We start from the raw sequence: 13,835 nt of genomic DNA, 5'->3' as shown, positions 1-13,835 counted from the left end.
ACTATCAAGAGTAATCGTTCTACTTGTCAAGTGTGGTGGAAAGATTTGACAGGCAGGGAAATTCACCACTATACTGATGGGGAGAACATGATGGAAGGATTTGAATGGATGAAAACCAGAAGCAACTCAAAAGAAAGTATTGCAAGCAGGGTACAAAGAACAGGGTACAAGTAGGGAAAATAAGGTAGTTTTCTGAATTCTTGCCTGGTAAATTGCTTTACTACTTTAACATCACTTATAGTCATGGAATTAAGTGTAACATACTCTTGTCAGCTGAAATGACAATCCATTATGTTTCTTTGACATATGGAAAATTAAAAAAATTCTCCTTCTATTCACCCAGATAACAGGAGACGTTTTTAGATGTAAAATTGCCAAGCTGTTGTCTTCTTTTATTTTTTAAGTTACTGTTTATTATCTCCATTATATTAATAAGTTCTAATACTTATGTGGCTTTCACATGAGTCAGAAAATTAAGCTGTATGTAGCAGAAATATAATTTGCATATATTAAAGCTAATTATCTTAACAATGAAATGAATGTCATATTAGAACTTTTAATATATTTGTTTTTAAAATCTTAGTTATTTTTTTGAAGTTCTTATTTTAATTCCAATTATTAAAATACAGTGTAATATTAGTTTCAGGTGTATAATATAGTGATTCAACACTTCCATAGAACATCCAATGCTCATCACAATAGTGTCCTCCTTAATCCTCATCACCTATTTAACCCATCCCCCCAACAACCTCCCCTCTGGTAACCACCAGCTTGTTCTCTATAGTTAAATAGAATCTGTTTATTGGTTTGCCTCCCTCTCTGTTGCTTTTCTCCCCATTGCTTGTTTGTTTTGTTTCTTAAATTCCACATATGAGTAAAATCATACGATATTTGTCTTTCTCTGACTGACTTATTTCACTTAGCATAGTATTTTCTAGCTCTATCCATGTTGTTGCAGATGACAATATTTCATTCTTTTTTATGGCTGAGTAATATATATATATATATATACATATATATATATACATATATATATATATGTCCTTTTTTCTTTATCCATTCATCAGTCAATGGACATTTGGGATCTTTTCACAATTTGGCTATTATAGATAATGTTGCTATAAACATCAGGTGCATGTGTCCCTTTGAACTAGTAATTTTGTATTCTTTGCATAAATACCTAGTAGTGCAATTCATCTATTGAGGGACACATGGCTGTTTCCACAATTTGGCTATTGTAAATAGTGTGGCAATAAACATAGGGGTTCATGTATCCCTTTGAATTAATATTTTTGTAGTTTATGGATAAATACCCAGTAGTGTGATTACTGGATCATAGGGAACTTACATTTTTATCTTTTTGAGGAACCTCCATACATCTTTCCAAAACGGCCACAGCAGACTGCATTCCCACCAACAGTGAAAGAGGGTTTCTTCTCCACATCTTCACCAACACCTGTTATTTCTTGTATTGTTAATTCTAGCCATTCTGACAGGTGTAAAGTGATATCTCATGGTATATAGCAATATAGGCCTACCTCAAGTAACAAGAAAAGTATCAAATAAACAACCTAGCATTGTACCTAAAAATGCTAGAAAAAGAACAACAAAGACTAAAGCCAGCAGAAGGAAGGGAATGATAAAGATGAGAGCAGAAATAGATGATATAGAACTACAAAAATAAAGCAATAGAACAGATCAATGAAACCAGGACATATTTCTTTGAAAAAAAATTAACAAAATTGATAGACCTCTAGCCAAAAAGAAAAGAGAAAGGACCCAAATTAAAAAAAATGAGAGAGGAGAAATAAGAACCAATACCACAGAAATATGAACAATTATGAAAGAATATTTATGAAAAATTATATGCCAACAAGTGGTCAAACTGGAAGAAATGGACAAATTCCTAGAAACATATAAACTATCAAAATTAAAACAGGAAGAAATAGAATACTTGAACAGACTGACCAGCAAAGAAATAGAATCAATAATCAAAAAACTTCCAAAAAACAAAAATTCAGGGCTTCACAGGGTAATTATCTCAAAAAGGGTAAAACTTCCAAATGCATTCTATGAGACCAACTTTACCTTTATATATTTGTATTTAAAATCTTATGTAGCCTATGTTCCATTGTGATTTCTAGGTTTGGCCTTACTAATTTATTCTGTAGCTCTACATCCTATTTTTGTCTTGTTGTTGTTTGTTTGTTATTGTTGTTTTGCTTCATATCACTGTATTATTTTAAACGTTCTAAAAGTTTTCAACTTATTCCACATTTATGACTTCTACATATTTGCAATCTCATTTTTCCACAAAATAAAATAAATATTTTAGTTCATTGGTTGACCAAAACAAATGCTTTTTTAGTTATTTTTAAAGATTATTTTATTAATTTTACTAGATAGTTGTTTCCTTAGCCTTCCAAATATTTTGATTGTGGTGTTCTCCCCATCACTGGATTTTGCTTACTTTTAAATTGCTGATAAACTCTCTACAATTTATATAACAAAATATAATCTCTACCATACATAAAGAAATATTTTATCTTTTTATAAATGTTTTAATTTCCATAGTCACATGATAATCTCTATACACCTTTATATCATGTACAATTTGCTTGGATAATATTATCATTTTTCCATTTTACACTGCTGGCAGACAAATATGGCAGATTTGGTGTAAATTTAGAATTATTTCATGATCTGGCACCTCACTCTCCCTACCCTGCCAACATATCTAGCACTGATGCTCTTTTCCAAGGGTTTCTCTCTCATTATGCTTTTCAGGCTCCATGGCCACATGATCCCACTGGAATGATATTTTATGGTGTTTATAACTTGGTGACTATCCTTGTTTCTTTCCTCTGTCTATCTCCTCTTTCTTGGATGTACAGGTTATGTTCTGGAACTCACTACAAAAAGGTAATCATCTAAGTACAGAAAAGTAGACTAAAATATATGTCATTTGTGTTTAGGCTCCAAAGGACCTTATGTTTTAATAGGGATATGAAGTAGCTAAGATGTAAATATATTAAAAAGAAAAAAAAATTGTCACATGGTAGATAAAAAATGATATGAAAGTTTGGAGTAAGAGATTTATTTTAAGGGAAAGTAATAACAAAATCTTCCTAACAGAAGTCATATTTGATCAAAGATTTTTAAAAATTGGCTACGAATTTGACAGGTGGAAATTGGTTGGAAAAGAAAAAGCATGGGAAGACAAGAAAGAATATGTTATGTTCTATAAAACTTGGCTCTTGTATCATTTTTATATGACCCTTACAAATAGGTTCAGAGTGATGATTTCCTAAATGTTTTATTATTGTCCCAATAAAGGAAAACACTAGAACCTATGATATCTCTTTTAAACTATTTATTTTTAAGTACTTATCACATATTTTCAAAAATTATATAAAAAGCAGCAATATAGGAGCGCCTGGGTGTCTCAGTCAGTTAAACGTCCAACTTCCGTTCAGGGCATTGATCTCACGGTTTGTGAGTTGGAGCCCCGTGTCAGGCTCTGTAGTCAGAGCCTGAAGCCTTCCTCAGATTCTGTCTCCCTCTTTCTGTCCCTCCCCTGCTTGCCTTCTGTCTCTTTCTCTCTCTCAAAAGTAAATAAAAACATTAATTTTTTTTAAAGGCAGAAATAAAGTTTTTCCTAGGTAGTTAGTTCTTTGAGTGGTAGCTCTGAAGTAGAGAATTACCTCCAAAACAAGTTTCCTTTCTGATAACTATCTTTTATGAATACTGACTAAAGCATTTTCCTAATTATTTTTCCTTTTCTTGGTATTTGTAACCTATGAATTAATTTTTTGCTTTCTGTTTTACAAATAAAATAGAAACTAGCCCAAAGTGTTTACTTATCATGTCCTAGGTCACACACTTGATCAGTGATGGCCTCAGGCTTCAATCCATGTATTTTAAATATTAACCATTACATTATTTTGCCCGGATTTTGTGCCAGCTGATTTTTATATTTCTGGTCGAATATATAGAACATATTTATTATAGGCAATTGGAAATGTAAAATATGAGCTTAGTGGAAAGTCTAGGAATCTGAGTTTGACAGCCATCTATATAAAATGATAAGTGATAGCATGAGTGAATGCTTTGTAAGAAAAAAAAAAGCATAGAAGGGAGTTTGGAAGTAGAGCAACTTGGACTTCAGAAATTTTTTTCACAAGGACTGAGATTACCTTCACCTTTAGTCATAAAAGACTTGGTATTAAAAGTCTTTTATATATATATATATATATATATATATATATATATATATATTTATATTTATATATATATATATATTTATATGTGTGTGTGTGTGTGTGTATATATATATATGTGTGTGTGTGTGTGTGTGTGTGTGTGTGTGTGCGCGCGCACTGCCAGGGTTTGAAACCTGGCTCCATCAGTAACTGGTTGTGTAATCTTGAAAATTTTCTTTGTGTCTTTTTACTTTAGTTTTCTCATCTGAAAAACGGAGATGGTAGTAAAACAGATTTCACAGACTTATTATAAATTAACATCCTTAAGATAGTAGCTGTCTATTAATAACTATATTACTATTAACTATTATTAACAACAATATTATTGCTGCTGTTGTTATTGTTATTGTTGTTAGTATTGTTCATTCTAATGCATAAACCCAAATGTAGGCAATTTTCAAATTTTCAAAGTTGAAAATTTTATATTGACATTTTCACTTTTCAAAGAATCATAATCCAAAGCTTATGTGCTATTTGATACTCATTGGAACAATAATTGACAAGCTCTCAGATTAGTTCACACACTCTACTTAACTCTTGATGATTCAATAGCATGGTACCATATTGATAGTATTACAGAAAATGTTCTTCAACAACAATGTGGCCAGTAATTTAACTTTGGATCTCATGACTACATTTCTTCTATTGTAGAAGATTTCCTGTCCACATTGTCAACTTACCAAGTAGTGGAAATGAGAAAACATCTCAAATTCCTACTTAATGATTTTATTGACACAAGAGCTCAAGTTTGGCAAGGCATTTGTAAAGTGTTGGTAAAAAGAAAGATGTGAACATCAAGATACTAGGAACAGAAAACTTTGGAGACCACTTATTACTATACATTTTGATTCCCAGAGAATCTTTGTTTCCAATTTATTCTCTGTTCTAGGGTACACAGCATCAATGGTGCAAAACTCTCTGTCTTTCCTCAGGAAGGTGAGTCCAACCATCTCATGACATGTTTCCAAAAAAAGGCAATCCTACACTGTGTCATATCCATCTGCTTACCAGATGTTCTCTCTGACATTGGTGGTCGTTGAATGCATCTCTGTTATGATACTTCTGATTGACATCTAGGGCTACATAGTCAGAGCTATCTCTTCAATCACCAGTAAGAAGTATTTAGGGGTTGGGCATCTTGGTTTCACTGAACTTTTATAGAGAATATGAGGGCTTTTCTCAAACTGTTGGGTGTCACATTCTGCCTCTCCCTTTGCACAGATCTGTTGCTTTTGATACTCAGTCTTTTTTTGTCCTATATCAGTTTCCTTCTATTCAACTTTCATCCATTCAGGCCCAATTAACAGACTTTTCTCTAGTTTTCTCGATGGTCTTGATAACAAGCAATAGGATAAACCTTTACTTCCTTCACAAATAATCTTATGAAAAATGTGTAGACTTAAAGACCCTCCTCTGAACATTTTCTTAAACAAACAAACAAAAACTAGAAACTATTACCCAGTATAGATTTTTGTTTAATGAAATACAGATAAAGTTCCTTAACAGTGGTTACATTAGGGAATTGCAGAAATTAAGAAAACAATGAAGCTTCTTTTACATATATTTCACACAAATGTACAAAATACATAATCTAAGTATGTGTATGTACATATACACCACCACACATATATTTTCCTCTTTAGTGCACTTCTAGTTTACTATGGCATATTGGACATATGAACATCATTATGCTCCCTACTTAAGCCCTTCAAAACCACCAAAAAGAAATTATTTTAAAAGATATATACAAGGATAAGGAGAACTGGAAGAAAGACAACAAAAAATATTAGAAGTCTGAAAGAATATAAATAAGTGGGAGCTGAATTAGTGACTCGGGGGAAACTGAATATGAACACTATGTTGGTAAAGTTGAAAAACCTTATTTACTGCACAGATTCCCCAGAAAACAAGCAGCACCAAGTGTCTCTCAGAAAGTGAGAGTGGAAGTGATTTTTTTAATGTTTGTTTATTCTTGAGAGAGAGAGAGAGTGAGAGAGAGAGAGCGAGCATGAGTGGGGGAGGGTCAGAGAGAGGGAGACACAGAATCCGAAGCAGGCACCAGGCTCTGAGCTGTCAGCACAGAGCCCTACCCAGGGCTCAAACCCACGAACCGGAAGATTATGACCTGAGATGAAGTTGTACGCTTAACCTACTGAGCCATCCAGGCACCCTGACAGTGATTTTAAAATACAGAGCCCTGCTGAAAATTATTGGAGAAATTGCTAAATTACTAGATTCTCTCCACTGAACAACCTTGGTAGAAGTCTGAAAGGTAATTCACTCAAGACAAAAACTATATGGAATTTGAAGAATACTGAATATTGAATGCAGTGAAAAGTTCTCTCCCTGCAGTGCATTCAATCCTAGCACTGTGCAAGAATATTGGCAGTCATAGGCATAACTCTGAAGCAGGTGATTCAAAGACTCTTCTCTGATAAATCTGTAACTTACTATCGAGAGTTCCCTAAAATTGATCCACCCAGGTCAACCACAGTGAAGTTTACAGTTAAAAAACCTTACCCGGTGCTCAGAAATTCTAAGTCAGCTTCTTGATATTTCTTTCATAATTGAAAGCAGAAAGCCAACATTAGCTGGACATCCGAGTAAACTGTCTAACATAGAAACTAATGACAGGGGCACCTGGGTGGCTCGTTCGGTTAAGCATCTGACTTCGGCTCAGGTCATGATCTCGCTGTCTGTGGGTTCGAGCTCCACGTCGGGCTCTGTGCTGACAGCTCAGAGCCTGGAACCTGTTTCAGATTCTATGTCTCCCTCTCTCTGCCCCTCCCCTGTTCATGCTCTGTCTCTCTCTGTCTCAAAAATAAATAAACGGTAAAAAAATTTAAAAAAAGAAACTAATGACAAAATAAGCATAAAAAATAGCGTGAAATGAGAATATGCGAGGAGAAAAATACTACAAAACCAAAACCAAACCAAACCTGTATTTTATATGTTAAAGAAATAAAAGGTAATAGTTGATCCCTGAAATAAGAATAAGAACAAACATTACAAAAACCAAAAGAACTATTGGAATTTAAAAACCTGATAAATTTAAAAACCAGACTTCAAGAGGAAGTCTGGAAAACAACGTTAAAAAACTTAAATGGAAAAAATGATAACACATAGAACAACAACCACAAAAAAGCAACATGGATATCACTTCCAGAATTCCAAAGTCCAAATAATAGAAGGTCCAGATGGTGAAGGAAGAAAAACAGATGGTAGGAAATAATTAATAAAATTATTAAATCATTTCCCAGAACTAAAGGACATTAATTGCCAAATTGACAGTGCTCACCCAGTGCCCAGTAAAATGAATCAGAATAGACTCCTACAATGACACTGTGAAATTTAAAAATATTGAAAACAAAGGGAATTTTCCACAAGCTTCTAAAAAGAAAAAAAAATAAATGTTCCATCACACAAAACAGATTAGAAAACAGAATGGCCTTTGACTTGTCAGCTGTAACAGGGAAATCAAGAAGGCCAGAAGGCAGTACAAAATTCTGAAGGGGAAAGGACCTTGTGCTTATGTCTTCCCTGCACCTGCCCCCCTCTCCATGTCCTGCTCCTGAGGACACTTTTTGTCTCTCTACAGAGGTATTTCTGCTTCGACTTACTCCTGAAAGATGGAGGTAGGGAATGGTAAATTTGGAAGCAAAACAATTCAAAGACCTGTCTCTCAGCCCATGTGTCTGCTGTACTTTAGTGCTTGGTTCACACTACAGCCCTGTCAATGGCCTCATTGCAAACTTCTGGTCTTTAAGATATTATAATATGGCGATCCCCCAGAAATCATCCCAACTGCACACCAACACACCAACATTTTTGCCTAACTCCCACTCATCACACAGGTCTCACATTATGTGGCTTCTTGTCAAAGAGGCCTTCATTTATGCCCTTTCTTTATCCCTTTCTTTACACTACTTTACTACTAAAGTTACTCCACCATTGGTCATCAGTGTCAATGCACTTTTGTAGAACTCTGTGTCTTTTCTCCATAACACCTAAAACAGAACCGATTATAAGGCTACTGGTATGAATATTTGTTTAATATCTGTGTGTCAATAAATCGAGGTTTCAAGAGAGCAAAGATACTGCCTGCTTGTCCAACAACTGGATCCTCATCCCCTAGCAGAGTCCCTGGTGAATCTTAATAAGTGGATAAGGGAATGCCTGATACATTAGTTTTTTTTTTTTTAATTTTTTTTAATTTTTATTTTTGAGAGAGAGAGAGAACAGGGAGGGGGCAGAGAGAGAGGGAGACACAGAATCTGAAGCAGGCTCCAGGCTCTGAGCTGTCAACACAGAACCCCACTTGGGTCTCGAATCCACAAACCAGGAGATCATGACTTGACTGAAGTCGCTGCCTAACCAACTGAGCTACCCAGGCACCCCGACACATTAGTTGATATTATATTCAAAAACATCACATTGCATCAACAAATTGAACTACAATGTGAAATATTTCTAAAAGATATATATATATATAGATAGATATATATATACACATATACATATATATATTTATTTTATTTTATATATATGTACATACATTATTTTTTAAAGTGATAGATACATAGATACTCAGTTAACATTATTATTTTTCAACTTCATATATTTGGCACAAATTTTATCTGTGAGAAAGATTACATGAAAATGTTGTGATATGAAACACTGGTGCACATCTTCATTTTCTATATATCATGATTGAATAAAATGTAATAACAGTGGTAAGTTAGAGTAGTAAAATGCCAAATGCTGGAAAATAATAAATTGATTAAATAAAATACAGTTTATAAAAATGTGACTTAACTAAAGAAATACTGCAATGTGTATACCTATCAATGATTGTCCCTGATCTCTATTTTTTTTCTGAGTGCTTTGGTTATAAGATGCCTAAATAATTTAGTAGCATTCTTATGAATAAGTGTTACAGTTATTTATATTATTTTCTATTGGGAATAAATTATTCTTAGACTCAAGTTTCCTTTTATTGGTGATGTAAGTCACAGAAAAATGTTTCCAGTGGTTAATTTTCATTATCTTATTAATTAATAATTTTAAAATGTACCATTTGTTGCTTTAGTCCTCAGCAAAGAGAGCAGCTAGTAATATGGAAATATGTTCAGAAGATGTCATCATAAAAAAAGAGAATGACAATGACCATAATATATCATTTTCCTGGTTACAACTGATAATTAATTATATCATCTAAAGATGTAAAAAAGCATTAATATAATTTAATTATTACGGTGCTATCGTATTGTATATTGACACAGAAAATTGGCGAACTATTTAATAATAAAGGAGTTTGAATTTGGAAAGAAAGTTTATCTTATTTTCTTAGAATAAAGGAAATTGTGTTTTTATGTATTAAATTAGAACAAGGTAGAAATTTTAATGAAATCCTAAAATGCATATTCTTGTTATTGTTGGAGACCTATAACTTGAAATTATATTGAAAATATTTGTAATAAGAGAAGCTTTCTTTTCACTGTGTGTATATAACTTTACAATATTTTCTCTTTATTTAAATCCCAAATAATCAAGATAAGACTCAATTTTATTTTAGGCTTATTCAGTCAATGGTTTCAGGAACTTTTCTTCTTTATTTTCTTTCTTTATTTTTTTAGTGTTTATTTATTTTTGAGAGAGAGAGAGAGAGAGAGAGAGAGCGAGCAGGCAAGGGGCAGAGAGAGAGGGAGAAACAGAATCTGAAGCAGTTCCAGGCTCTGAGCTGTCAGCACAGAGCCCAACGTAGGGCTCGAACTCACAAACCGCGAGATCATGACCTGAGCAAAGTTGGAAGCTTAACCAACTGAGCCACCCAGCTGCCCCAACTTTTCTTCTTTATACCCTTTGGCTGATTCTAGATAGTTTGCACTCAGATTCATTAAGCTGGTTGACACACTCCATAACTCAGGCATAAAAATGTCCATGTAATGAAAAGGACTATATAGGAGGAGTTGATATTTGCTACTTATGTATAGCAATTCTTACTGCCAGTTTGAGGAGTTTGGCTAGATTTGGCAGGAAATAAGGTATCATTCTGGATTACTGAACAAACAGTAACATGAGGAAAATAGTGAATCAGAAAAGTTACTTTTAAAGTTATGTGCAAGACGATGTCAGTGATAATGGTGAAGCAGGTAGCTCCAAGAGTCTGGTCCTTCTCAAAAAATAAAAATAAAAAAAATTAAACTTAAGCCCTCAGAATAAGCTTTATCAGAACTCTAGAAAATATTCAAGAATTTATAGAAACTGAGAGGGCTGACTCCAGAAAAAGTCAACTTAAAAATAGTAGAAAAGCTTTGTGACATTTTCCCTTGCTCTTGCCTTGCTCTCTCTTTCCCTTGCTCTCTCTTTCCCAGCTCAGTGGTAATTATGTTAAAGATACCAGTCCATGTCTCCAGCCATTCTGGCTCTGATTATTATAATGGAAATGAAAAATTCACTAGAGGTTTTCAATAGCAGAATTTGGTAAGCAGAGGAAAGAATCAGAAAACTCAAAGATAAGTCTTCAAACTATCCAGTCTAAAGGACAAATATAAAAAGGAATCAAAACAAACAAAACAGAAGAATAAAGCTTAAGACACCTGTAGGACACCATCAAACATATACAATAAGCATAATGGTAGTCCAAGAAGGAGATGAAAGAGAAAAAGGGGCAGAAAGAACATTTGAAAACATAATGTCCAAATTCTTCCCAGATTTAATTTAAAAAACACAAATTTTCACAGCTAATAAGCGCCAAGAAGGATAGATACAAAAATTGTCACACTGAGACACACTTTAAACTTCTGAAAGATAAAGAATCTTGAAAGTAGCAAAATATGATATTTCTCCTATAAAATAAATACAAGATAAAAATAACAACTGAATTCTTTAAAAAAAAAAAAAGGTTTTTGAGAGAGAGAGAGGGTGCACATGTGTGCGATTGGGGAAGGGTCAGAGAGGGGGAGAGAGAGAATCCCAAGCAGTGTCCACACTCAGAGCAGAGCCCTGGAGTCTGACACAGGACTCGATCCCACAACCTACCTGAGCTGAAACCAAGAGTTGGGTGCTTAACTGACTGAGCTGCCAAGGCACCCCAAATAGCAGCTGATTTCTAAGCAGAAACCATGGAGAACAGAATATAGTAGAAGGATAACTTTAATCTCCTGACTTAAAAATACTGACAAACAAGAATTCCATTATCAGGTAAAACTCTCCTTCAAAAATGGAGAAATTAAGACATTCTCAGATAAACAAAACCTATGAGAATTTGCTACTTGTATACTTGACCTCTAAGGAGTACCAGGACTCTTTTTTGACAGAAATAAAAGGATACTAGATAATAACTAAATGCTATATAAAGAAATTAAAAGCATTGATAAAGGTAACTATATAGGGAAATACAAAAGTTAGTATTACTGAATTTTGGAGTGGTAACTCCTTTCTTTTAACTATATGGGTTAATAAAAAGTAAAAAACAATTTTAAATTTATATTAATGTACATAATGGATAAAAATCTGACTTGTGAAAACAACAATATAAAGGGTGAGGAGTGGAGCTGTATGAGACAGTGGTTTTATTATGTATTATTAAGGCTAAGGTGATATTTATTCAAAACAAATATAATAAGTTTAAGAGGTTAATTACAATTCCAAGGGGAACAACCAAGAATGCAACTATATATATATGTATGTATATATATGTATGTATATATATGTATGTATATATATATATATATATATATATATATATATATATGAAAGTAATCAAAATGGAATACTACAAAAAATAAAAAAATCAACAACACAAAATGAGGCAGTAGTGGAGGAAACTGGGAAATAGAAAAGATAGTAAGACTTATAGAAAAAGTAGAAAAATATAGAAGTCCTTCCTTATCATTCATTCCTTTAAATTTAAGTGGATTAAATTATCAAGTCAAAAGGCAGAGGTTAATAGAATGGGTAAAAAGGTGATACAACTATATACTGTCTAGCAGAAAGGCACTTTAGATTAAAAATACAAACTGAAAGTCAAAAGATGGAAAATATATTCCATGCAAATAATAACCAAAAGAGAGATGAGATGATTATAACATTATCAGACAAAATAAAAAGTAAGTCTCAAATTGTTATCAGAGACAAAGAAGGATATTATACATTGATAAAAGGATCATTTCACCAAGAAGGTATAGCAGTGACAAACATATAGGCATCAAACATCAGACCTCCAAAATATATGCAACAAGTATTGACAGAATTGAAGAGAAAAATTTACAGTTCTACAGTAATAATTGCAAACTTCACCCCCCCCCCCTTTTAATAATGGGGGAAAAAAACTAGAGACAATATCAAAAAATGAAATAAAAAACATACAACACTGTAAACCAGCTACACATAGTAGACATATTCAGAAAACTTCACCCCCAATTCTTTGACATGAGTGAAAATGAAAACATAACAAACCATACTTAAAATATTCAGAGATGGAAAGGTTATGACAGAAATCATAACTATGATTTCATGATCCCATGATCCCATATCATGATCCCATGATCCCATGATCGTGGGCTAGATCCCTGTGTCAGTCAGAGAGAGAGAGACACCTGTTTCTCTCTAAAATAAAAATAAAAAATCTTAAAAAAGAGAATAGAAAAACAATGAAGATCAACTAAACCAAAGTTGATTCTTTGAAAAAAATCAACAAAATGTACATACATTTATCTGGATTCACTAATAGAAAACAACGTGTTGGAGGAGAAGAATCAAATTATTAAATTCAAAATTAGAATGGGGTCATTACTACCACCTTACTGAAATAAAAAGTGTAACTGAAATAACAAGAGATTGACTCAGTGATCAAAAACCTACTAACAAAAACAAAACCCAGGACTAGATGACTTCACTGGTTTTATCTACCAACCATTTATGGAAAATTACCCAATCATTCTTTTCCATTCATTTCCAAAAACAGAAGAAGGAACACAATATAATTCACCGTAGTAATAGAATAAAGGAGGTGAGCGGATGATTATATAAGTTAGTAAAAAAAAAAAAAAAAAAAGAAAGAAAAAAAGAAAAGAAACCATCTGATAAAATTCAACATTTCTTTTTAAGTTATAAAAACACTTAAACTAGGGATGGAAGGGAATTTCCTCAAATTCATAAAGGCTATTTATGAGAAAACCCACTGCTATTACACAGTAACTGAAAAGTCTCCCACTAAGATCAGTAACAAGACATAAATGCCCAATTCCACTGGTCTTTTCAACTGGAAAATTCTAGACAGAACAATTGGGGCTGAGGCTGCGGCTGCGGCCGGTGGTGGGAATAAAAGACACTTAAGTTAGAAAGGAAGAAGTAAAAGTATCTTAATTTACATACAGCATGATCTTATGCTCAAGAACCCTTGAAAACTGATTAGAATTAATAAACAAATTCAACACCTTTGCAGGATATAGTATAAACACAGAAAAAGCAGTTGTTTTTTTTTTATAAACTAGCAATGAACAATCCAAAATGGTAACAGAAATTAAGAAAACTTCCATTTACAATATAGCCCGTAAAAGAATAAAATAT

The 13,835-nt window shown here is 33.2% G+C and overlaps 1 protein-coding gene and 1 long non-coding RNA gene across 4 annotated transcripts in view; one reads left to right on the top strand and one right to left on the bottom strand.

The window, feature by feature from the left end:
• Positions 1-13,835, bottom strand: part of FSTL5 (follistatin like 5) — a 791,029-nt gene that overhangs the window by 515,376 nt on the left and 261,818 nt on the right. The gene's annotated exons all lie outside the window — the stretch shown is intronic.
• LOC122237929 overlaps positions 1-13,835 on the top strand; it is a 63,131-nt gene that overhangs the window by 14,694 nt on the left and 34,602 nt on the right. The window contains exon 2 of one of the 3 annotated variants that reach the window (XR_006216702.1): positions 5,152-5,198. The exons of the other annotated variants lie outside the window; for them this stretch is intronic. This is a non-coding gene — a long non-coding RNA (uncharacterized LOC122237929). The remainder of the gene's footprint in view (positions 1-5,151; positions 5,199-13,835) is intronic. 3 annotated transcript variants of the gene reach the window in all.

Source organism: Panthera tigris, chromosome B1 (genome assembly GCF_018350195.1).
Source record: "Panthera tigris isolate Pti1 chromosome B1, P.tigris_Pti1_mat1.1, whole genome shotgun sequence".
Classification (NCBI taxonomy): Eukaryota; Metazoa; Chordata; class Mammalia; order Carnivora; family Felidae; genus Panthera; species Panthera tigris.
The sequence above is the reverse complement of the archived record's forward strand: the minus strand, read 5'-3'. Positions and strand labels throughout refer to the sequence as shown.